The sequence below is a fragment of the Brachycentrus maculatus genome, unplaced genomic scaffold, assembly GCF_059751285.1.
Source record: "Brachycentrus maculatus isolate JH-2025_06_01 unplaced genomic scaffold, ASM5975128v1 h1tg000039l, whole genome shotgun sequence".
Lineage (NCBI taxonomy): Eukaryota > Metazoa > Arthropoda > Insecta > Trichoptera > Brachycentridae > Brachycentrus > Brachycentrus maculatus.
The window spans coordinates 5080364-5105972 of NW_028280793.1; positions in this window are offsets into that span (position 1 = coordinate 5080364).

The window sequence follows — 25609 nt, forward strand, 5'->3', positions numbered from 1 at the left end:
CGCGAGAAGCAGTTGTTTTATAATAACAACATCTTGATTTTTAAGTGCCTGATTTTACGATCGTACTTGAAAAGCCTTTCGTCTGAAATGGAAAAATCAAAAGAAAATGGCGACTGCTAAAAGGTTTGCTTAACTTTCCGCCGTTCCCAGTTTTTTAAATTTTCTCATTATGTATTTTGATTCGCGTTTCCCAAATACGGAAATGGTACAATGAACAAAAGAAAACAGTTTACTTGTCATAATAATGAATGTTTATCATCAATTTCGAGGACCAGGTTAGCTGTTGTTACGCCGAGCATCCCCGTAGAAAATACGTGGGGTTTCAAGCTTATAATATTGACTTGTAATACTTGGGATTGTACAAATTAGGCAAAATATTTTTTTGCAGTGGCAAACGCTAAATCGTGAATCAGTGTGAACAAAGAATTTACACCTTCATCACTCCAGACTATTATTTTTGTGAAGCTGTTCCCTGTGCATCAAAGAAAAAAACATTTTTAAGATTTTTTAATTAGAATTTAATCAGATTATTTATAAAAATGTTAAAAACTGTAAAAAATACATATATAAATTATGAAAATATTTTGGTAAGTTAATATTTTGCTTCAGAAATATGCGAGATCGAAGATGTCGTTAAGAGAGATAATGGTATGCGCATGTGAGGAGAATGGAACTATCCTGACTCCCCCATATTGCACTGCACGTCCAACTCAAAGGAAGACGACTCCTGGGCAGACCATCAAAGAGATTTGACAGCTGGGAATCCACATTGCCGGAGGCTAATCCCTCTCAAAAACAGACTTCAAGGACTACACCAAGAAGAAGAAGAAGAAGAAATATATTTTGCTATTTTATTCAAATACTTTAAAAATTATTCAAATATTGCAGTCACGTGTTTTTTAATCTTGTTTGGGGGGCGTTTTTTGGTTATGAATATTTAACGATGGGCGGAGGAAATTTCCTCGTATCTTAATGGCTCTATACTAAGTCGTTTAAGCCTATCCCATTGCTAGCTAATTACAAAATGGTCCCCTTATAATTTTAATGAAATATTCATTTGTTGCTATTCCGTAAGTGTCGAGAATTGTCTTTTGTCATGCGATGACCCAAATTTCGAGAGTAAGTAATTGATATTCGGTAAATTATCTAAAGTTCATGAAACATAAAAAAATATGAATTTCAAATGTATTTATTGTCGGCCGCCTTAATATGCTAAACTGGCGTGCAAGAAACTCAAGCTTGGATTCTATATATATATTTAGTAAGCATGTGTTATAAATTTGGAGTGATGACATAATATTTTACGTAGATAAGGTGATGTGATAAAGTAAGCTGCAAGTATGAATTCTAAGCGATTGCAAAGAAAATTAAAAATGAGGTTTGTCTGAGTATTATGTAAAACTTTTCAACCCTAAGAGAATGGTTGGAAATTGTTACGAAAAACTATTTAAGTGACAGTGTTTTCATAATAAACGTATTTCCAACTATCTTGTCATCATATTCATTGATAAGGCTCACTATTCAGCTTGATGATGTTAGAGGATAGCGCAATAATGCAGGATTATTATATTTTTTGTTTTTAGAGAAACATTTATTTATTGACTTTATAAAATAAAACAACTTTGTTTTAAAAAACATATTTAGTTTAATATAAATAAATAAAGATAAATATATTTATTTATTTATTGTTTACAAAAAAAAAAAATTTAAACTTTCATTTAAAAATACAGTAACACAACACTTTTTTGCAGAGATCTACCAAGCTTCCTTGTTTGTCTTATCGGTGGAGTTCTTTTTACAATTTTTTATTTATTTATTATTTTATCTATTTTAACATAAATTACACGAAAAAAAACAAATCGCGTTGTGGAATATTAGAGATAAATGATTTAAGTTTTGTACTGACATTTCTTGGTGGAACTGCATTTTATATACAACATTTTTAGTGTGTCCAAATACTTGTTCACAATATCTGGATTATCTCCAATTACAGGAGTTATTTTTATATTATTTTTTACATCTCATCAAAGATGAAGAAGAATATGGTTGAGTGATCACTTTACACACGTGTAACATTCACCAATTCTACCCATTATTGACAACCAGACTACTCAAATTCTTGGAAGTTCTATATATATGAACCAATTTAGAAACCTTGTTCTTGAATCGCTAGAACTTCACTAGAGACATCTATTGGTGAGATGTAAAGAAGCTTTTTACAAAGCAAAAACCCTTATATTAGTATGTGAGGTCCAAACCCTGGATTATAATCACACACATGAGAAACGCCAAAAAATACCATTTTCATTTTTATTATTAAGCTTATAATTTGACCAGATAATTTAAAGGTTCTTTACATCTCACCAATAGATGTCTCTAGTGAAGTTCTAGTGATTCAAGAACAAGGTTTCTAAATTGGTTCATGTATATAGAACTTCCAAGAATTTGAGTAGTGCGGTTGTCAATAATGGGTAAAATTGGTGATCACTCAAACCAGCCTATGACGGTCGTCAGCCCCGTAAATGCCCAGACTTCCATATTCTTCTTCATCTTTGATGAGATGTCAAAAATAATATGCATTTTCTATAATAAAATAACAACTACTTATGTATTTTTTTTTTGACATGAATTTTATTTGACCAGAAACCGGGTTTCATCGTAACCGACATCCCCAAACCAGTTTGATGATGTCTGTTACGACGAAATCCGGTTGCTGGTCAAACGAAATTTATGTGGAGAAAAATGACATAGTTGTTATTTTAATATAGAGATACATGGACTGAAAAATGAATGAATTGTGTGATGTGATGAAAAAATCGGGGGGTATGTATGAGGAGATGTATGAATTTGAAAAAGGCGAAGAATGTTTGCTAAGGCAGAGTGTTGTGGCCTTCGATCTCTCTGCCTATCCCTGGTTAGTTAGTTAGTTAGTGATTCTATTATTGATAATTTTAAATTAATGCCAAATCAATATGCATTAGCGGTGGTGTAATAAACCAGCGCAGCGTAGGGCAGGTATTTTCGGAATTTCAGTAGAATACTTTAAAGTCGTGACTAAGTATTGTTAGCCACTAAATTGAATAGTACATTTCGGCCAAATCGATATTTCTGTTATTGAAAGAAACACGCATACTCGGTTCAAGTTCATTCAGCTGCTGTTGGAATTTTATTTCATAGTTTACATAATCTTAATTGGTGTTCTTGCGTGCTAAAAGCCTCTTCATTACGAAGTTACACCAAGCTCTATTTCGCTACTTTAAATCGTGAAAGTGATATTTTACAAAAATAAAGTATTATTTATACTTTCCATGTGTTTCTTGGAAAACCCAAAGTGCTGCTTATATCACCGATATGAAAGTATTTTTAAAAACACATAAAAATAGAGCATTTTTTTCAAATCTTCGTCATACCATATAAGTTTGACTTTTTTTTAGATATTGTGATCCAATGATTCAATCTGAAATATTTGTAATGTAACTGAAAAAGTAAGAAATATTACTTTATTCTGTTTCATTTTTCTGCGATTTAGAGAGAAACGCGATTTTTTTGCATGTGTAAATGTTGCGTGCTTTCTTTATAACGTTTTCTGACTTTAATCTAATCTACAATGCAAATATATAAATGTTGACATTTAATCCATCTTCTTAATACAAATGCCTCAATATTTTCCATTAAACTCCGGAAAAGCGGTGGGCATTTAAGATTTAAAAAGTATAAGGGAAATTCTTTTCCTCATCTTGAAAAATGTTAATTACGCGATAGTGAATATTTCATGGTAATTAATTCACTTAAATTACTTTGGATAAACCAAAATAAACCACAACAATCAGCATAAAATGGGAAAATTATATTTATCCGAAGGGGTTTGAAGATTTAGAGATACTGGAAAGTGAGTATTATATCTGGAACGCAAATGAAAATAAATAGGAATAATCAAAGATTGTAAATATGTCTAACACCCCTTGTCCCCCCATTTCTGCTAATGAGGTACCTATTAAGTTGTATTACTGTTGAAATGAACCGTTTACGTTGACATGAATTACTTGACGTAAACTTTGTATGTTTATCGCATATCTCTCATTTCGTTACCTTAGGAATTATGTGACGAGGGACGGATTTAATTATCACGATAAAGGACAATTCGTGCATTATATTTCTGAATTCTAATATTTGAACTTAGCACAATTTATATTATTAATATTTGCATAATTGTTTTTGGTTAATAAAGCAACCCTTATTAATGTGTTTTATATGACACCCAATGGCACATAAAATAATGTATTTCGTAATGTAGATAATAAGGGTTATACATTAAATTTTATTTGACTAGCTATTGTTTAAATTAATATTGACCCTGTAAAGATTCAATCCTATGAAATGTGTTTGGTAGCTAAACGTGCCAACTTTTTAATATAAAATTTATTGAAATTGAGAAAGAGGTTTACAATGAATTAAACATTTCATGAATAAATCGCATCTTAACTATGCAGATATGTACGTATGTTAAAATGTACGTTTGTCACATCTTCTTCTAACCCTTACCCGTAGTCAATGGTGCATAGGGCACTGCATCATATATAAGCAGTCTATATATATAAGAGGATGATTGGGATACACACTTCTTGTGTATATTGCGATTATTTATAAGTATTTCACAATTTTCTCATTTTTATTTAGGTTGCGGTAAAAGTCCATTAAGCTGTTTTGCTTGTCGTTTGAAAATAATCTAACAATTATTGCAAAGCCATTGTCCCGAATTTTCATTATGTTAAAAAAAACTCACTAGACCCTAAAAATCAGTGTTTGATTTTAATATTTAAAATCACAACAATTTATGTGAATTTTGCAATAAAAATTGTTTCATCATATTTTTTAGGTATAGGTATCACATTGTCCAACAAAACAGGTCGTAAACGTGACGTATTTGGTTCACCATATTTGTTACCAAGCCCCTCAAATTTGGGTAACACGGACGTAAACCCTCCATCAATATCGGTCATTATATCTCACGCTGAGCGGGAGGGATGTCATTTCAAAGCTCGCGTCATTCCTGACGTGTATTTGTGGAGAGATTAGTGTAACGTGGAACCTGCAACAGTTGTGGAACTTTAATTACTCCGAAAGTGTAGCTACACCCAATGCACTTCCGAACAATTCATTTACTGGCGTGCAAACGCCTCATCAATTTAATATCCCTTAGCATAAACTCTGCTCTGAAACTGTGGGTGACTCCTGTATAACTGTTGATGATGAAGGGTGTCCAATTACACAATATTTTTATTTAATTTTATAGCATTTAGGGTACTCACCGTTCTAAGCTAAACAAAAAATATTTACAGATGAATTAAGTAATAAAATTGTAAAATTTATTTCTGTTAATTTGATTTTATAAACATATAATATGCCCTTTTTCAGATTATTTAAAAACATCTTTTTTACATCAATATTAATGTGGAAATAGTGTTTGTGATTTTCAAAACATTGTTTTTTTTTAAATTTCAGTTTTATTTGGCGAATGCCACTATTTCTTAAAATCTATTGTGACACTTTTTTGATTATTAAACCATATCCGCTCCCTACGTGGATCATATTGAGTCCACAAACTATCTCCAGGCTTTTCTGTCGGCCGCCAGCTCCCTTACATCCTCTCAAGAGGTGGGAGTGTCTCTTATTTTTTTTTCACTATTAAAAGACACAAAGTTACTGCCAAATAATTTAAGGGAAAAAATAGACTCAGACCAAGGTATTATACTAACAAGTCTCAGAGGTTTATAATAACCCCTACCTTGTTGTGTAGACAATATAGATTTTTTTGACACCTCCCACCAGTATGAGGTTAATTACGACGAAACCCGTTCACTGGTCAAATAAAATATCTGTGAAAAAACTAGAGAGTCGATATTTTATTTTATTTTTTGACATATCATCAAAGATGAAGAAGAATATGGAAGTCTGGGCATTTATGGGACTGACGACCATCATAGGCTGGTTTTAGTGATCACTTTACACACGTGTAATATTCACCAATTCTACCCATTATTGCCAACCACACTACTCAAATTCTTCACCAATAGATGTCTCTAATGAAGTTCTAGTGATTCAAGAATTTCAAGAGTTTCTGAATTGGTTCATATGTATAGAACTTCAAAGAATTTAAGTAGTGTGGTTATCAATAATGAGCGGAATTGGTGTATGTTACACGTGTGTAAAGTGATCACTTAAACCAGCCTATGACGGTCGACAGCCCCGTAAATGCTCAGACTTCCATATTGTTCTTAATTTTTGATGAGATGTCAAAAAATAATATGAAAAATAACTCCTATGATTGGAGAAAATCCAGATTTGTGTACAAGTATTTGGACACACTCAAAATGTTGTGAAGTTATTTTATTGTTAAACTATTTTCCATTCCGGTATTCCATTCAGCAGTACTTCGATATACTCGTATTTTTAGTAAGTTGGGCTTCACGAATGAGCAACTATGTATTTCACCCATACAAAAGAAAATTAATAGTCTAAGAAAACCAATTTGTGAGAAAAATGACCTCCTCAACTTTTAACACCGTTCCTCACAGGCTGCTACAACTTAATTTTGAGAATCGATAATCTAATAAATTACAAAGCCGTCAGGGAAAATGTGGAAACCATACGTAGGGTTAATACTCTGAAGAACGGATGTACAATATACACGTAGTATGTATAATTCTCAGGAAGGAAACTTTGAAACTATAAATTGGGTGTTGGGAAACATGTTATTACTTATAAATAAAATTCTCGGCTCGGTAAGAAAAGTTGTCTGATCTTTTATTGGATGGTTTAACGTCTCCTTTATGAGTGGAAAATGCCGGGAAAATGGAGTAATGAATTTAGATACAGAGATAAAAAGTTTAAGACTCTATCTATAAATTTAAAAAAAATCTTATGAGATATACATTATGCAATAGAATTTTTCATCGTGTAAAGGGTGGCGTATAAAAACCCTATTGTTTTCAATAAATTGTTAAACACAATATTTCGAGCACGTTTAAATTGTTATTTGTACAATGCTGGATTGGTTCTGATTCTAAATGATTTAATTGATAAATAATTCCGAAAATATTTATATTTATTAAAAACAAAATATTGTAATATATTATTAGATTAAAACCAATATTTTAGCTTTTCCACTTTATTTTTATTTAACCAGCGACCGGGTTTCGTCGTTACCGACATCATCAGACACGTTACTGACATGTCTAGTGATGTCGGTAACGATGAAACCCGGTCGCCGGTCAAATAAAAATAAAGTGGAAAAGCTAAAAATATTGGTTTTAATCTAATAATATATTAAAATGCAATTCCATCACGAAGTTTCAGTGGATAATATAAATCTATTAAAATATTGTAAATAAAACTGGTCTTTAAATAATTACACTTGGGTCTTTTTTTATGCGATAGATACATTCCACGTGTAGTCGCATAAAAATACATAAAAAACTGGGGGATAGGTTCCATTGTTTTTAAAAACCGCAATTTCAAATTAAAATGATAGAATGTACCAAAAATCGCAAAAAAAAGTTTATAAAAAATTATAAAAATAAAAACAGGAGAGCTTGTACCTTAATTAAATATCCAAATATAGGAAATCGTTTTTGAGATTAATCTTCAATCCAAATTACAAGTACTGTTTCTGCTTTTTTCACAGTCACACTTTAACGGTTGTAACCTGCACTAGTCTAAATTTTAGATTTTTTTAATGCGAATTCGCTTAAAAAAAGACTTGAACTACATACAAAAATAAGGGATGGGTTCCATTACATTTGAAAATGGCATAACTTCAAAATCGCATAAAAACAGATGTGTATTATTGAAAATAAGGTATAAGTATGTAAAATAATTAAGGAAAGAGTGCTAAATACATTTCATTGTTTACATATTAATTTCAAACAGAGATGTCGCATGAAGTTTACCTGAAAATGCAGTTGATCTTTTTTCAAAGTTTGAATAATTTTGTTGGCAATCATGAGTAGAATGATGCGTATTACACGTTCCATAAAGTGATCACTTAAATCAGCTAATGAAATGTTGTAACATTTTAAATCCATATTTCCACCTCAATAAAATTATTCATTTAATTATATTGAGATAACAAAAAAATTGTCTTTAATTTCTTGATTTCAGTTTCACTTTGAATTTTTTTTCTGAATGGATGAAAAATACTCAAAGGAATATCTTTATTTAATGAACTTCTACAAAAAATAACGTCGCATAAATTATTATTTATTATTTTATTATTTTATATCAATGAAAAATTATTACAAATATAACACTTACACTCTTTCACTTACTCGTATATCCACGTACTATACATACACCTCTGAAGCAAATAAATGGAAAAGTTGTACATTTTATTAAGTAAGAGAGGTTTCACCTAGCCACTAGCTATAACGTACTTCAATTGTGAAAGGCCATTTAATACAAAACAAAATATAAGAGGATTTATTAAGTCTCTTCCGTAAGTAGGTTTACGAATCTTTTCTCAAGCGTTTTGTTTACACTGTTGACCAAATGAATTGAAGGTTTTACGAATTTTCGATTTCTCAATATCGGAAATACCTTTGTGGGTCACCTTTCTTCGCGCGAGGGGAGGGTGAGTTTTGGGGGCGATGTCTTTATTTTAGAAGGGAAATATAAATAATATATTCCGCTATTCAAATTCTTTGTTGGGTTGAATAAAGTTTTCATAACTCGGAAAACAGAGGACATAAACTAGGGAATACTTCATACTGGCGTAACAAATATTACATTCGGTGCTTTCAAAACAACAAAAAATAGAGTGAGGCACCAAAATTTATCTTCAACATAAAATAAATGGCTAATGTTGCAACATGCATAAAAAATATCACCATTATATTTTCTTTCATATTGTGTGTTTCCATTTATCTTTTAGAACCTGATTCCATTTTATAGTTTTCAACCAATATCAAGATATTATGTGTTCCTGGTATTGTAATTTAAACATACTATTTTAGTTTCAATTAAATACATTTTGTGATCTAGATCAATAATCGTTTCCGCGGTACATATTTGAATGTTTTAAATACCCCCAATAAAAAATCTCCAATTTATTTTCTTTAATATTGTATGTTTCCATTTTTCTTTTAGAACCTGATTCCATTTTATGGTTTTTAGCAAATATTAAGCTATTAAGCATTATTGGTCAATGTTCATTGTAATTTAAAAAATATTTTCTTTATTTCAATTTCATTCATTTTGTTATCTATTCCGATTACTGATTTCGTCAGTTTTTTAAACACCATAATAAAAAAATATCACCAATTTATTTTCTTTCATATTGTGAGTTTCAATTTATCTTTTAGAACTCGATTCTATTCAATGGTTTTTAACAACTTTTAATGCTTTAAGTATTTTTGGTCCAATTCGTTATAATTTTAAAAAGATAATCTTAGTTTCAATTAAATTCATTCTGTTATTTGGACCAATTAACGATTTCATCATTTCCGCAGTAATGTTTTTAAAACCCACCAGTTTGACAATGTCGCTAAAGATGGAATCGATAATCGATGGATCGATAATTGAATGTATGGTCTTATACGCGGATAATTTATACTTTTACAAAATACTTGCTGCTTCTATCTTTATGGGTTTACACGTTTAAAAAAAAATCGAAATTACTAATTACTTTGGTAGTAATTAAAAAAAATATGTTTGGACCAATTTCTCCCCTTTTCAATTGCTATACTTCCTGTAAAATACTTTTTCATTTCGTTTTAAATATATAAATTGCGCGTATGATATTCAATGCGTTTCAGTGAATACATTGAGAAAATTATCCATATGTCCATACCACTGTATATGGTCTATATTAACTATAACCTCCTTGAAATATTATTTTTAATGGAAAATAAAAAGTCTGACCGGAAAATTATATTTTTCGGAAAGCTTTAATAAATGCCTGGAAATACATTATGTAGCGTAATGGCAACTAAACAAAAGGTGCGTGATTCGAGTCGTCAGGAATAATGGGACTTGACCAAATCAACCAAGGATTATTTTTATGAAATATTGTAGAATGCAATGCGATGGATATTATTACACGAATATCGTCAAGTAAGTAGGTAGATGTAATAAACTAATCAGTAATCAAACGTGTTTTTATTTAATTAATACCAACCCTAATTTTTAAAACACGTTAGGTAGTTTATTATATTCTTATAGAAAATTACACGCCTCCATTTACTGTAGTACTCGTACAATAGTTTTAACAACAAAGTTTGCAAAATACAAAGTATATTAATTTGATATAGTAAAACCTCGTTACAGAAAAAAAATATGTGCTGTTTTAATTCTTCAAATTACGTATTTAATCTTGTTGAATTTTAACAAGATAATGAGTGTTTATACCTAGAAATTTTAACTCAAGAATCAAAGTAACTTTAGTCATAAACAGTTTGCTCATAAAATAGGATGTATGACGTCTTAAATTAGAGCTCGAGTACTAATAAGATAAGTGGTATTGCATAAGCCGTAGCTTGATTTTAAAGTCATATGGCCGTTAGGTATATCCAAAAAAAAATGTATAATAAATTTACATATGTAATATGTATGTAGCGTGAAATGGAATTACTTTTCGTGAAAGGGTGTTGAAATTTGAATTTTTTTTTATTGATTAAAAAAAACTGTATCTCATTAGATGAAACAACAGCTTAATACATACGTATGTTTCTAATTTCATATTATAACTTATATGAATGAAGTTATCAATATAAATATAATTTATTTTTTCGTCACTGACAACTATGATTTGTAAAGAATAAACATAAATATTAAAATCAGAATGCATTCTTTGGTGAGAAGTGAAGTATGCTGTTATTTGAAAATTCTTAAGTCTTATGCATATTTCAAGATTGTAGAAAAGTAATAACAGGTATAAGATTCGCATTGTAAAGGAAATGTAATGTTTCATTACGAACTAAGTGTTAGTTTACGATGACAGAATGCAGCAATGTCTGACGTTCTTACGTTATAATACAGTAAAACATCGATAAAACGGACCTCTTTATAACGAACTTCAGATATAACAGACAAAAGACCCGATCAAATGTAAAGAAATTTAAAACGTCCTGTTAATATTTTTCAAGTCCCGCTGCATATACAAAAAATGATCGACTATATTGCACAATCAAAAATTATGTCTCACAACTTTAAAAGAGCAAATAAAACTTGTTCCCTTTTTCGAAGCAGGATAACCGAAAGCAAGCGCATCGATATCAAACAGCAACGTTACTTCACGGGTATCCGAAGACATTTTATTTGTGTTTTGTATTGTTTGTCTACTCGCATGTCTAAATATAATGTTCATTTAAAAAAATAAGTTAATATTTTGTATATTAAAAACATTGTGAACAAAACACAAAGTGAACGATGAATGTTTATAACTCTACTTTAAACCTATGTTTTATAGCGGACTTTCGGCTTTTACGGATACCCTCTCCCCCCAATCAGTCCGCTATATCGAGGTTTTACTGTAATACACATATACCATGTCATTATTTCTTCAATTTCCTACCCACACTGGGCGAGATCACTGCCTCACCCATTGTCAACTAACCACATCGCAATATTATTAAACTGTTGTATTACGGTCAGGAAATTATACATGTTTGTACTCAGAATTGACCCCTTTGTTATAAGTGTCATTAATTAATCAGCAGAAAGCAACCATTTTGTTTTAAATATTCAAATCTACGTCGACACGCACGTCCGTCATGAGAAATATGACCGGAAATCAGTCAAAAATTCTGTATTAAAATCATTTTATTTAGTAAAAAATATTGTGTGAAAACGTAGGTATTGTAAACTAACCTGCATATATCTGGAGGAACAATCAAAGCAAAAAGTATATTAATTCCGAATATATATTTATAAAACTTACTAACCAAACTAACCATCATGCCAAGCAGGGGTAGGTAGAGGGAATAGGACGCCACAACAATCTGTCTTTACACACAATCTTTACCTCTTGTAGGTACATTCGTGCATCTTCTAATATATAAACGCCGATTTCTCCAACTCCCTAATCTAACCACTTTCAAGTATTTGAAATACTCGATCATGCAAAGTTTTCCTCGGTCTTGCTTTGATTCTATAAAAACTATATTCGCCCCATAAATAAACCTCCCTAGAACAAACTATAAACAAGGTTCCAATGTTTATCGTTCATCAAAATTAGTCAACGGTGAATATGGGAATTTGATATGTTAGACTTTTTTAGCACTGAGATCGCTTACATAGTAAGCCGATATTCATATCGTGGTGTGTCCCAATTTTCACATAATTTGTCTTGGACTTGAGCTATGATCTTTCCCTTTTCCTTCCTTCCGTCCCTCTTCCAAGTATTTATATTAATTTACATAAGTGAAATTTTGTTAATGTAATGTTACAAATGCCCGTTTTTGTTACTCATTAATGTAAATGTATTTCAGTAACTGTTCTGTAAAATTTCCAAATAAAAAAATAATAAAAAAGTTAAATTTATTGTTTTAAAAATCTATTTTGTGTTGTTGTATTATAATATTTTAAGTATTGTATCAGAAGGAGACAGGTCACTGTTTAAGTGACATATGTTTTCATTCTTTTTAATGCCAAATAATACTCCCGCAGCTTGTAGTCCTTAATACGAACACGTGATAAAATAAAATTCTGAAAGTCTGAAAGGATGTTTAGTAAAACCAGGTCAGTAGGATAATAAATCAAGTGCAGTTAGTTTTACTCTTGTACTAGTGTAGCACATTTGTACATAGTATTAGTGAGGTGCATTCAAAATGCTGCAGTTCGGTTTATCGTACTGCATTCTGTATCATACATAGTAGCTCAAAAGTGGAAAAAGTTACTAAGAATGCATTTTTTCATGCACGCCATACTTAATCTTTTGAAGAAAAGTATTATATTATTTCGGTTAATCCTTACCTGCACTCAATGGTTCAAACTTTAAAGGGCAATGTATGGACATAATTTTTTTCTTTATCATTAATTTTCTGAAAAGTAGGCAAAATTAGAATGAATGTAGTCGAAACGCGATTCCTAAGACGGTGCGATGTGTGGTAGATATTCAATTGGATATACAAGAAAATAATGCAATACTGAAATGAGCATTATCGATGAAATCAAGAAAGGTGCGTTGCGATAGTTTGAGTATGCAAAACAAATGAGCGAAGAAAAAAGCAACACAAATTTATGAGGGGGAGGTGTTTTTTTTTTAATGAAGGAATAACCCGCAAAGCCTCTATTAGAGGCTTGTCTGCAGGTAGGATAGTAAGGATAGGGAGAGTAAATCTGAAAAATATATCACAAGCACTCAGACCAATTGAAAATAAATCTTTCCGGAATTTATTTTGCACTTGGCTGGAATCGAACCCGCGACGCCAGTTTCGCAGTCGAGTGTCTACCCAACTACGCCACGCGCCTGTCTGTTGGTACCACATTACATACCACATTTGCCTCATGATAATAGAAGCAGAAAAAACCGAGGAAAACTTGGCATGATTAAGTACTAAGTAAGGAAGAAGTAAGACTTCTGTGTGTAGAAACTATAGGGAAAAAATTAATTCGAATATTTTGTGGCATGTATATTCCAACAAAACGAGTGAATAAATATGTTAAAAACTTATTTTTTAATTAAAATTATATTTGAAACACAGCGCTATTTCTAAAAATCGATTACGACACGTTTTTCGATGCATTCAGCATCAATGTTGATGACCTTATATGAAGCTTTGGCTAAATTTTAGAATTGTGCCAATGCTCTCACCGATAAATAATATAAAACAGCTTCTATTACATCCCCAGCCTTCAATGCTCAAGGGAGTACTGTGTTATGTAATTTTGTTCAATGCATCGAAATATGTGTCACAATATATTATGAGAAATTCTGATATTTATCAAGTGAAATTTAAATTCAAAATTGATAGGTTAATATTGTGACGGACGAATTAATTAATAAAAATAGTTTAAAATTAGGTTATTCAATGACTAAAAATATTTTAATATCTAATATTATTTATAAATAAACAATGAAAACTTTAAGACATTAAAAAATAATAACTTACACGCAAAAAATATTACCAATAGATGTCTCTAGTGAAAATTCTAGTGATTCAAGTACAATTTTTCGAAATTGTATCATATATATTGAACTTCCAAAAAATTGAGTATTGTGGTTGTCAATCATGGGTAGAATTGGTGAATGTTTCACTTGTATTATGTCACTTAAACCAGCCTATGGCGGCCGTAAACCCCGTAAATGCCACTTTTTTAAGTATTCGAAACATCCCTGACTTCCATATTATTCCTCATCTATATTTGCAAAGAAAAAACGTCTATTAATCTTTTAGTATCCAGAGAGTAAATTGAGAACAACAATTTAAAAAAAAAGTAGGCACGCTTAAAGCACGATTTTGTAAAATAATACCATTCAAAATCAAAGGAAAATACAACAAAGGTTGTACTTATAGCTTACTTTCATAAATTTCACGGAAGTTGGAAGTTGAAACCAACGTACTCGTACCTACAAAAAATCGCATGCCTGTTAAGAGGCTAAAAGTTTTTAACTAACAGTTTACAGTGCGATGGAAGTTTAACTATGGGGGTGTGCCAACTTATTGCAACTTCTTCTTACCCATTATTTGTTTTATATTCATATATTTATATTTATGTTTACAAAATAAGTAAAAGCAATGATAGGATAAGTACAACATTTTGTGTGTATCCAAATACTTGTTCACAAATCTGGATTATCTCCAATTATAAGAATTATTTTTCATGTTATTTTTTTTGACATCTCAACATAGATGAACGTCTCCAAATTTTTAAACACACTCTTTTGGACACACTCAAAATATTGTTAATAAATTATCTGATCAAATTATAAGCTAAAATAATAAAACGAAAAGGACGTTTTCTGGCGTTTCACATGTATGCGATTATAATCTAAGATTCAGACCTCACGTAAAAATAAAAGTGTTTCTGCTCAGTAAAAAAGCTTCCATATCTTACCATTAGATATCTCTAGTAAAAATTCTAGTGATTCAAGAACAATGTTTCGAAATTAGATCATAAACACCTATATTTAACTTCCAAGAATTTGAGAAGTGTGGTTGTCAATCATGGGTAGAATTGGTGAATGTTACACGTGTGTAATGTGATCACTTAAACCCCCTATGATGGTCGTAAGCCCCGTAAATGCCACTTTTAAGTATTCGAAACTTCCCACACTTCCATATTATTCCTCATCTATGTTGAGATGTCAAAAAATCATAGGATAAGTAGTTTTTTTCAATTGGCAATTATGTGTTACTTTGTGCTTTGTTGTGTTTATTAAGCTAGGAAATTTGAAACATACATTTATAATTGTGTATTTAAATTATTTACTTAAAATATTAATTAAATGATTTTAAAATGAGGTCAATGAGAATCATAGGTCATTTACATAAATACATATGTACACTAAATAAACAAACATACACGTATATATAAGCATATACAAAAACACACACAAACACACACACAAACACATACACACACACATACACCTACACACACATATATATATATATATATATATATATATATATATATATATATATATATATATATATATGTATATATATATATATATATATATATATATATATATATATATATATATATATATATATACCTATAATATATATATATATATATATATATATATATATATATATATATATATATATATATATATATATATACACATACACAAACACACACACACAAACACACACACATGTCACATGATTAACACTTTTGTGTAATTTTTTTAATTTAATTTAAATAAGAACTAATTAATATAAATTTGGAAAAATTAATTTTTTAAACTCCAACACTTCCATTTCTACAATAAACAACTACTGCGAAGTAAAAGTTCCCAACATTCAAAACATAATGAAATCCATATTTCAGGTAAGCTTTAAGCGCGATTCGAATTGACGTCCAATTCTTTTTCCACATTCAATCGTTTCCCCGCGATCGATACTGACAAGACGTCTTCCGCAGATTCCTCGAGGGCCGTCAGTCACCTCAAGTCGTGCGACTGACGTATTAAATTAGGTTAGCTTTCAAACAATCTCCTTAAATTTAAACTTCGCTTAAACGGATTTGGGGAATGTTCCAATGTGAGAAATGGCAATTCCAGCAGAACAATAAATACGTTATTCACATGAGTTCTTTCGTCAATACAAAAATTCCACCACAATATTTTTTGAAGGAAAATTTGTTTATTTTATTATTATCATTGGAATAAATTATTAAGAACAATGTGATTAATTGGTTTTGCCATCTTATGTATAAATGAATTTATTCTTAATATTGAGGTGAAGTGTGCGGGCATCTTAATAAATTAACCTTTAATTAACAAGCAACACTTTATATATAAAATATGCAATTCTTGAGAAATAAGAATCACTTTAAGTTCTGTATATGGTACACCGAGATCCATATTCTTTCATTAATTGATTCGCCAATAACGTTTATCATTTTTGGTAATATCTATAATTTTTTATTAATGATTTTCTAGGTTAAATCGATTGTGATACGTGTTTTTGAAAAGTATGCGGAATGCAACACGTGTCAATAGAATTTAAGGAATGGTGGTATTATCAAATAAAACATAAATTAAAAATTCACATTCTTCTTAATCTAGGTTGAGATATTAATAGAAAGAGACGCTTCAGTGGACAAAGATTTGGACATAGGAACTTAAAATATTGTTAATAACCTGTTTTGAAAAATAATATTTTTAGTAAAATAATGCATTTTAAATGTCTGTGAAATTAAAAACAAAAAGGGTGTAAATATAATAAAATAAACAAGAATTACATGTCCACGTTCGATAATGCCGAATCAATAAATAATATACATAAATGGATATTATTTATTGATTCGGCATTAACTTTGTGAAATAATGTGTTGATTTTTTTTATTAAACACTTGTAACAAACTACTAAATGAGTTTTATTTTTATTATACACGTCTAGTTTCGAAAACTTAGATGAAATAGGTGAAAATTAAAACTGTAGATAAAACAACTGTAAGTTTTCGAAACTAATTTGATACTAATTTTATACTTTCCATCTCGAAGAGGTCATATAACTTTGTTCCTTTCTCGCATAAGAAGAACTCAATTCAACATTGTCATGTACCAGTATAATACACTACATTAACGTGCTATACGTGACGATCTACGAATGTTGAATATCACAGATATAGAATATTGAATATTGTAGATATTGATTGAGATTATCGAAGTCTGTACTATTTGGTTTGAAAATTGGCAAACTCGGCAACGGTTGATCACAGGTCAGTTGCTGAATATTCGGTTATGACACGTGCATGAATTGTTTTCCAATAATCCGCGTAGTATATCATTTGGTGATGTATGGTATGATGGTGTATTCAGAGACACAGGTAAACACTATGATTTTCTGAAAATGTAACTAATTTTAACACACTAAGAGTTTTTTTAGCTGTTTTTAGAGAGAAAGTTTCCATAGGGAGAAAAAGAGAGAAATAGAAAGTGTGTGTGTGTGTGTATGTGAGTGTGTGTGTGCGTGAGACACAGAGAGATGAACTTAAATACTATCTGATACGGCTTTCGTGATAAAACATTTGGTTTGAATTATTTTTGTTAACATCTCAATATAGTTGAAGAAGAATATGGAAGTAAATTTATTAGTATTAAAATATAAAAATTGTGTCTCGACTGAAAATAAGCATCTTTCTAATATATTATTAGATTAAAACCAATATTTTTAGCTTTTCCATTTTATTTTTATTTGACCAGTGACCGGTCAAATAAAAATAAAGTGGAAAAGCTAAAAATATTGGTTTTAATCTAATAATATATTTAAAATGCAATTCCATCACGAAGTGTCAGTAGATAATATAAATCCATTAAAAAATAAGCATCTTTCGTTTTTAAACGAAGGGAAGATATCATTTCAATACTTACGCTCTGGCATTTGGCTGGTTTAAGTGATCGCTTTATACACTGGTATAACGTTCATCATCCTGCCCATTATTCAAAATCAATATTGCATCAATTATAAAGGTTGTATATATGAAATTTTGTAAGATTCCTATCCTACATTGTTTAAATTTTCTATTACAAACATATAAAAAAATAAATATATATATATATTTATATATATATATGTATATATATATATATATATATATATAATATATATATATATATATATATATATACATATATATATATATATATATATATATATATATATATATATATTTATATATATATATATATATATATATATATATATATATATATATATATATATATATATATATATATATATATATTTATATACATATAGAACCCTTTAAAATTTCTGAGACAGAATGTCTGTTGTAAATTTCCATGTTCGTAGTGGATGGCTATAAAATCATGCTTTCTTCCCTGAAATGTGGCCGTAAAATGTCTCCTTTGTATTCTGCTCAAATGACGGGGAAGAATGATGACTGACTCGACTTTACGATACAAATAAGCTTTACGTGTACCGGGCCAATGGATGCATTAAGAGATAAATTACTTTTTGAGAGAAATGTTATGCATCTATTTTCATAATGCTAACAATAGAAACGATTTTACAAATTGATTTAAAAATGGGAACTTTTCAAAAAGACAATAAAAAAAAGTATATCGCTGAAAAATATCCACGGAAAAACATCAAATTAGACTTTCATCCATGGTATTTTATCACATGTTTTTCTTTTTTTGTGAGCTTTATCGGATATCAATGTTATTTATAAAATAACATTGATATCCGATATTTGTTATAAAATTATCCTTTTTCTGTTTAATAACCAATCCAAAATTGTAGGAAAAAATGAAAAAAATGTGGAAAAAACCATAATGTTTTTATTGTATTATATGTATAAATTGCATTGATTCACAGGTCAGTCCAAAACAAAATTATAGGTATACTTGACAAAATATTTAAAGTTTCATATATTTATCATTTATAAGTGTTGACAAAAGAGCTATTTAAAAATAGCTATTATTAATTATCGAGTTAGACTAAATTTTCACTAGTTTTCATTAGTTAATTACTTTAAACTTTTATTCCTTACCTCACATAAAGTGTTTTATTTTTATTTTCAATAAATATTATTAAAAATGATAAGTTATTCTTTTCTGTTTTTTGTGATTGGATCCTGTTTCTGTTATTATATATGCCTACATATGTATTTTTTATTAACATAAATTGTATACATTTATTTAAATCACAATTTTAAACGTATTTTTAAAAAAAAATTGCAGAGACCAACCAAGCCACCTTATGTGTCTTGTCGGTGGAGTTGTTTTTGTATACATTTTTTTTTTGATTTTAACGATTTGAACATAATGTACACAAAAAAAAAGAGAGATAAATTTTCATAAAATTAACTCTTCATCATTCACCCATTCCTTTATTTTACCTTTGTTCCACATTTTATTTTGACCTCTAACATCCGTCGGCAACAAATTAAAAATCTAGAATTTTGCGCTGTTTACATTTTATGAGACTATTGAAAAAAATTGAGGAATTAGTCCACAATAAACCATAGTTTATAGTTGATATTATAATTTATAGCTTACCCTAGCCGGTTTGTTTTCCACTCAATAAGGTTAAGGCTGTAATATAGATATACAAAATATATTAACACTCATAAATCTCGCCGTAATAAACATTATGATAATCCCTACAGCCGACCCTGTATTTCCTTTCAGTGTTTCCAATCCCAGCCCCCCGCCCCCGCACCTTTAACCTTTCCTTCCCTTTTCACTCCTAAATGATGAAGGTATCGAACAACGAACATAATTTGATAACGACCGGACGCTTAGAGAATTGAAACAGGTGAATTTTTAATAAATATAAATCTGTGGAAAATATATGGGGCAGGATTAACAATGAAATTTAATATACTCTATTTTGTAGAGTAAAAAATAAATGTTATTTAATGCTTTTATAGTACTCGCTTACACGATTACATCCATAGTAAAAAAATAATATAGCGTAAGTTATCTTCTTTTTATAAGATTTTAGTTTTGTTCTGGCATTTCTCGGCGGAAGTGAACTTTTTGTAGTAAAATAAAAATCAAATGTTTTTTTTCCTGTCATTTAATTCGACCAGTTGCCGGGTTTAGTCGTTACCTACATCCTCAGATTGGTGAGACAATAGTTTGACGTCGTTAACGACGAAACCCGGCTACTGGTGAAATAAAATAAAATATAAATATCTTTTTTTTTTCATTGTTGGTCTTTGGTCGTTGTCGTTGATGTGATTTACAACCACTGTTAAGAATAAAGTATGAATTCGTGATAACAAATTTCCATACAATCCATCAATTTAAAGAGACATCGATATTCTCTCTCCTCACCATCACAGTCCGATAAAAGAACCATCGTTCAATTGATCTGGTTCTAGTGGATCATACAAATGATAGAGATCCACTCTTTTGGATTTTTAAAATGACCGGATCTAAACAAGCTCTTCTTCACTGATTAACGATCATACAAATCTTTCCAAAAAAATTCTGTTAAGTTGGAAGGTGTTGTGCCAACTAACAAATTCCTCAATATCCTTTGCGATTTTTATATTAAATCAAATAAAAAGTTTAAACTTTGATTTATTTTACATTTTTTTGTATCTTACTCATCTTACTCATTTTACTCATTCACTGATTTATTTATTTATTTTCATTTATGTACACAACAATTTTCATCATATATTGCACAAAAACATATATATCATAAGTTATTCAATGAACACACACACACATACATATACGTACGTATACATACATACATGCTTGTATATGAACAGGTCGATAAGATGTCTTCGACATTTTACTCATAATGTGGAAAATCACAATATTAACATAGGGAATATTCGAAAGGAAGTACATAATAATGCAATCAATGCTCGAGCATTCAGTCACCCGGAAATGTCTACATTAAACTTCCCCATAATGCTCTGGTCCATATTATGATCCTGTTCCTGGAATATTGTACAAAAGCTACCGTAGTTGCCCGAACTGAGTTATATAGTACAATCCATATCGAGTTACATGCAAGCTACGTAATTTGTACGACAACTGGATTCGATTCTGCATTCATCGTAAATTGTAAAGGGTCTTGAAAATCTGGAAATATCCGTGGATTTCATTTAATAATATCTTTTAGGAGAAATGAATATATGTTTTGAATATATAAACAAATAAAATTATTATTTAAAAGTGTATTTCGACAGAAACAATGTTTTAAAGGGTCTATAAGTGACCTTTTAGCTTATTTAAATTTACAATTAAAATAAATATTTTCAAATATTTTTTTCCAAATTAGTATTATTAAAAAAAAACTTTACATCATCTCTTTCACTTATTAATTTTTTACATTCAAAATTTACCAAATCAAAATTCTATTTTTAAAACTCAATTTAAACTCAATAAAACATTAATTCGAGTCATTAAAGAACAAATCTTAGGGAAAAGCGATTAGCGTCATGGTGGCTATTTTATTTATGTAAAAAAAATTATAGCAACAAATCCATTATACATACAATGCATGAAAAATAAATAATATGTTTTATTTTGTGAACCTGTTGAAAGCTGGCTAGTTTGACGAAAACCCTTTTTTTTTAAAGCCTCTTCATGGATTCCTTGCTTTTCATATCTTCTACATCCTTTTGATATCAACAATTTTTCTGGATAAAATGGAGCTTTTAGAACGCACGTGCCAAAAGCTAAAACAACTGCCATCAAATTCGATTTTTTTTTATAAAATTATCAACGAAAATAATTAGACTTTGAAAACAAGGTTAAGTTTATGCCATTTTCTGTAGGTACTTAAGGTAATTCAAAAGGCGTCAGTTTAAATGTTAGTTCTTGTTAAATTACAACTTATAAACTCATTTGTCGATTATTTATCAACTAAATGAAATACACAAGGTATCAGTATCTCAAAAATTACCGGGCAATTACAGGTTGAAGACGAACCATTCAACTTATTTTCTTTGTTTTTAAACACAACTAATCGTTTAGCTTTTTGATATCTCAATATGGATGAAGAAGAATAAAGATGTCTGGGTAATTACAGAGCTTATGACCTGTCATAGGCTGGTTAAGTGATAACTTTACACGTGTAACATTCACCATTCTACCCATGATTTAACAACCACACTACACAAAATTTTAACTCATACATATATCATAAATTTCATGACGCTTTTTGTTTGAGTTCACGGGGACCATCTATGGTTGGCAATAGAAAGCTTTTATTTACTCTCTTATAAAGAGACTCTTTTATTTATGATGTATCCAAAATCCGTACCGGATTATTAGTTTAGGTCGAATTAAATTAGACCCATAAATACGTGAAATAAAATAAAAAAATTAATATTCTCAATATTAGAATTATTTAAAGCATTTACTTTGTGAGTCATTTTTACTTGTTTTTTTTAATGTTAGTAATATTTTTAATAAAAAATTAATAATAACAAAAAATTTTAATCATATTTTTATGTCTCCGGTAGATATAAAAATCTCGTTGAGTGGTTATATCCTAATATTATTAACATTAAGTTAAAAAAACAAATAAGTTTAAAAAAAAATTGTTTAATGAACATTAAATTGGTTTCAAATAATTGTTTTACATATCGCTCACTCCTTTCAAGAACGTCATAAATGAAAAAACTCGATTTTTCAGGAGAACGTTTTTAATGTTTAAAAATATAACACAATAAATTAAAAATAAATATCAAGCCACTTATTGAACTTTTTGCTGTGCAACAGATCTTTTTAGGTAAAACCTGAAGGTTTTTTCTCTATTTGAAAAATATTTAGTATATTTAAAAAAAAAAATTAAACGATAAATTTTCTTCAAAATGCAAAAACAACATTTTTTGCCCTGTAGCGGGTAAATATTAAGTTAAAAATATGCCTCTTTAGTTGGGATACAGTACATTTTCTGGGCATTCCGAAAACATGCACAACTGAAAATTGACGATTTTTGATTTATGACGTTCTTGAAAGGAGTGAGCGATTTCATTGATTGTTAGGTGTGAAAATACCAAAAAGTATTAAAGGTAGAAAGTAATCATTATAAATGTTCCAGATTGGTTGTAAGAAAAATAATGTATATTCTCTCTGTTTGATTGGAAAACTTCCATTCTCCAAACACAAATTCCCCGCAAAGAACAACTACGAGGATAAAACGTTATTTTTAAGTTCCATCAAAGCGCATCTTCGTGGTTCTGGACTTTTAAATTTCAGTGAAACTTTCCGCGAGAGCAACTTTTGTAGATTTGCTCTTACTCGTTACGTTATGGAAAACATTTTACATTTTTCAATCACTAAAATGAACGTGAATTTAGAAGGAAAAAAACCGTTTAGACATTCAAAGTAAAACTTTTTGGACGATAGTTGTAAAAACTATTTATTTTGTTATTAATTGTAAGTACAGGTAAAATAATACATTCAACAGTCATAAAAATTAATCTGAATTCTTATTTTTTGACATCTCATCAAAGATGAAGAAGAATATGGAAGTCTGGGCATTTACGGGGCTGACGACCGTCATAGGCTGGTTTAAGTGATCACTTTACACACGTGTAACATTCACCAATTCTACCCATTATTGACAACCACACTACTCAAATTCTTGGAAGTTCTATATATATGAACCAATTTAGAAACCTTGTTCTTGAATCACTAGAACTTCACTAGAGACATCTATTGGTGAGATGTAAAGAAGCTTTTTACTAAGCAGAAACTCTTATATTAGTATGTGAGATCCGAATTAGTGATTCAAGAACAAGGTTTCTAAATTGGTTCATATATATAGAACTTCCAAGAATTTGAGTAGTGTGGTTGTCAATAATGGGTAGAATTGGTGAATGTTACACGTGTGTAAAGTGATAACTTAAACCAGCCTATGACGGTCGTCAGCCCCGTAAATGCCCAGACTTCCATATTCTTCTTCATCTTTGATGAGATGTCAAAAAATAATATGAAAATAACTCCTGTAATTGGAGATAATCCAGATTTTGTGAACAAGTATTTGGACACACTCAAAATGATGTAAATCTGAATTCTGATAGTGGTAACGGTCTATTTACTTTTCGATGGTGTTGGTACATATTTTGAAATAAAATATATATTATTGGATCTTAGGTTATTTGTCAAAATAAAAATAACATGTTAATAGACTTTTTTAATTTTATCTCGTGATGGGTAAGAATTGAACGTGTAACTTTTGCTTGGAATTATGAGAAATTTTCTTTAGGAGAAGCTTTCAAAAAATATTTGCTATTTACAGTATTTTATCTAAGGATACATTTTTTTAACTTAAATGAATAACTCATGAAACCACTCACGGTTTTTTTGGCTTATGTGGTTAATCCATTTAATATTATTTTCTAAAAAGTTCTTTGGTTATTAATTGAATCATAAAAAAAGTAAAATGCATAACCAATATAACTACTCACTGTGATCTCGTTTGCTCCTTTGCAAGGATAAAACCATTTAAAATCGTCTACTACAAAATTCTTAAATTCCTCTTAAAATCCTCAAAAATATAGTTTAATATACATTTTAACGCATGTTATTTACTCGTTGTGCTTATTTGCAAGGTTTAAATCATTAAAAATGGTATTTTAAAAATTTCATAGATTAAATCTCGAATCACCAAAAACATATTATCGTAAACAACCGATGTGACCACTCGCCGTATTTTTATTTGCTCACTTGCAAGGGTTAATTAATATAAAATTGATATACTACAAAGTTCTCAAATAGTTCAAAATATCGTAGAAATATATTCCATAGTATCACTTACTGTGTTTTCATTCGCTCATATGCAAGCGTTATTTTTCGTTTGTGTTCTATGAAAATGTAACTTTGTTTTTCTTCTTTACTTTCTGCCTTTCTGGCCATACTAAAGACTTGCAATAAATAGCGAATGTATTTGGCATCTGGATAATTGATTCCGAAGGGCCATTAGGGTTACCGATGGCTTTATCTAGAAACCTGTTAGCGTTACCTAATAGCTCCCCTTAATGGGAAGGTAAATAATTAAGGACCGATTGATTATGGCAAAAAGCATTACAAATGTAAGCAAATCCTCTAACCCTTCACCTTAGTTACGATGAAACAAATTTATTCTCGATAGTATTAATATTTAAAGCATTTACTTTGTGGTTAGTCATTTTTACTAATTTATTTTTTTTATAAATCTTAGTAATATTAGTACATAACCACTCACCGAGATTTTCATGTCTACCGGTTTCGAGACGTACCCGTCTCTTCTTTAGGACAATAACTACCACTGCGTGCAAACAATACTACCCTTCTCTACCATAGCACTATTAACACACTTAAAACTACACAAAATGTTTAACACATGCGATTTTTGGTCAACCCGAAGACCAACATGCACTAAGGGATACAGCAAAAACATGCGTTAAGAGCCAAACGATGGAGAGATAGCTGGTCTTCCACCTCCCAGGA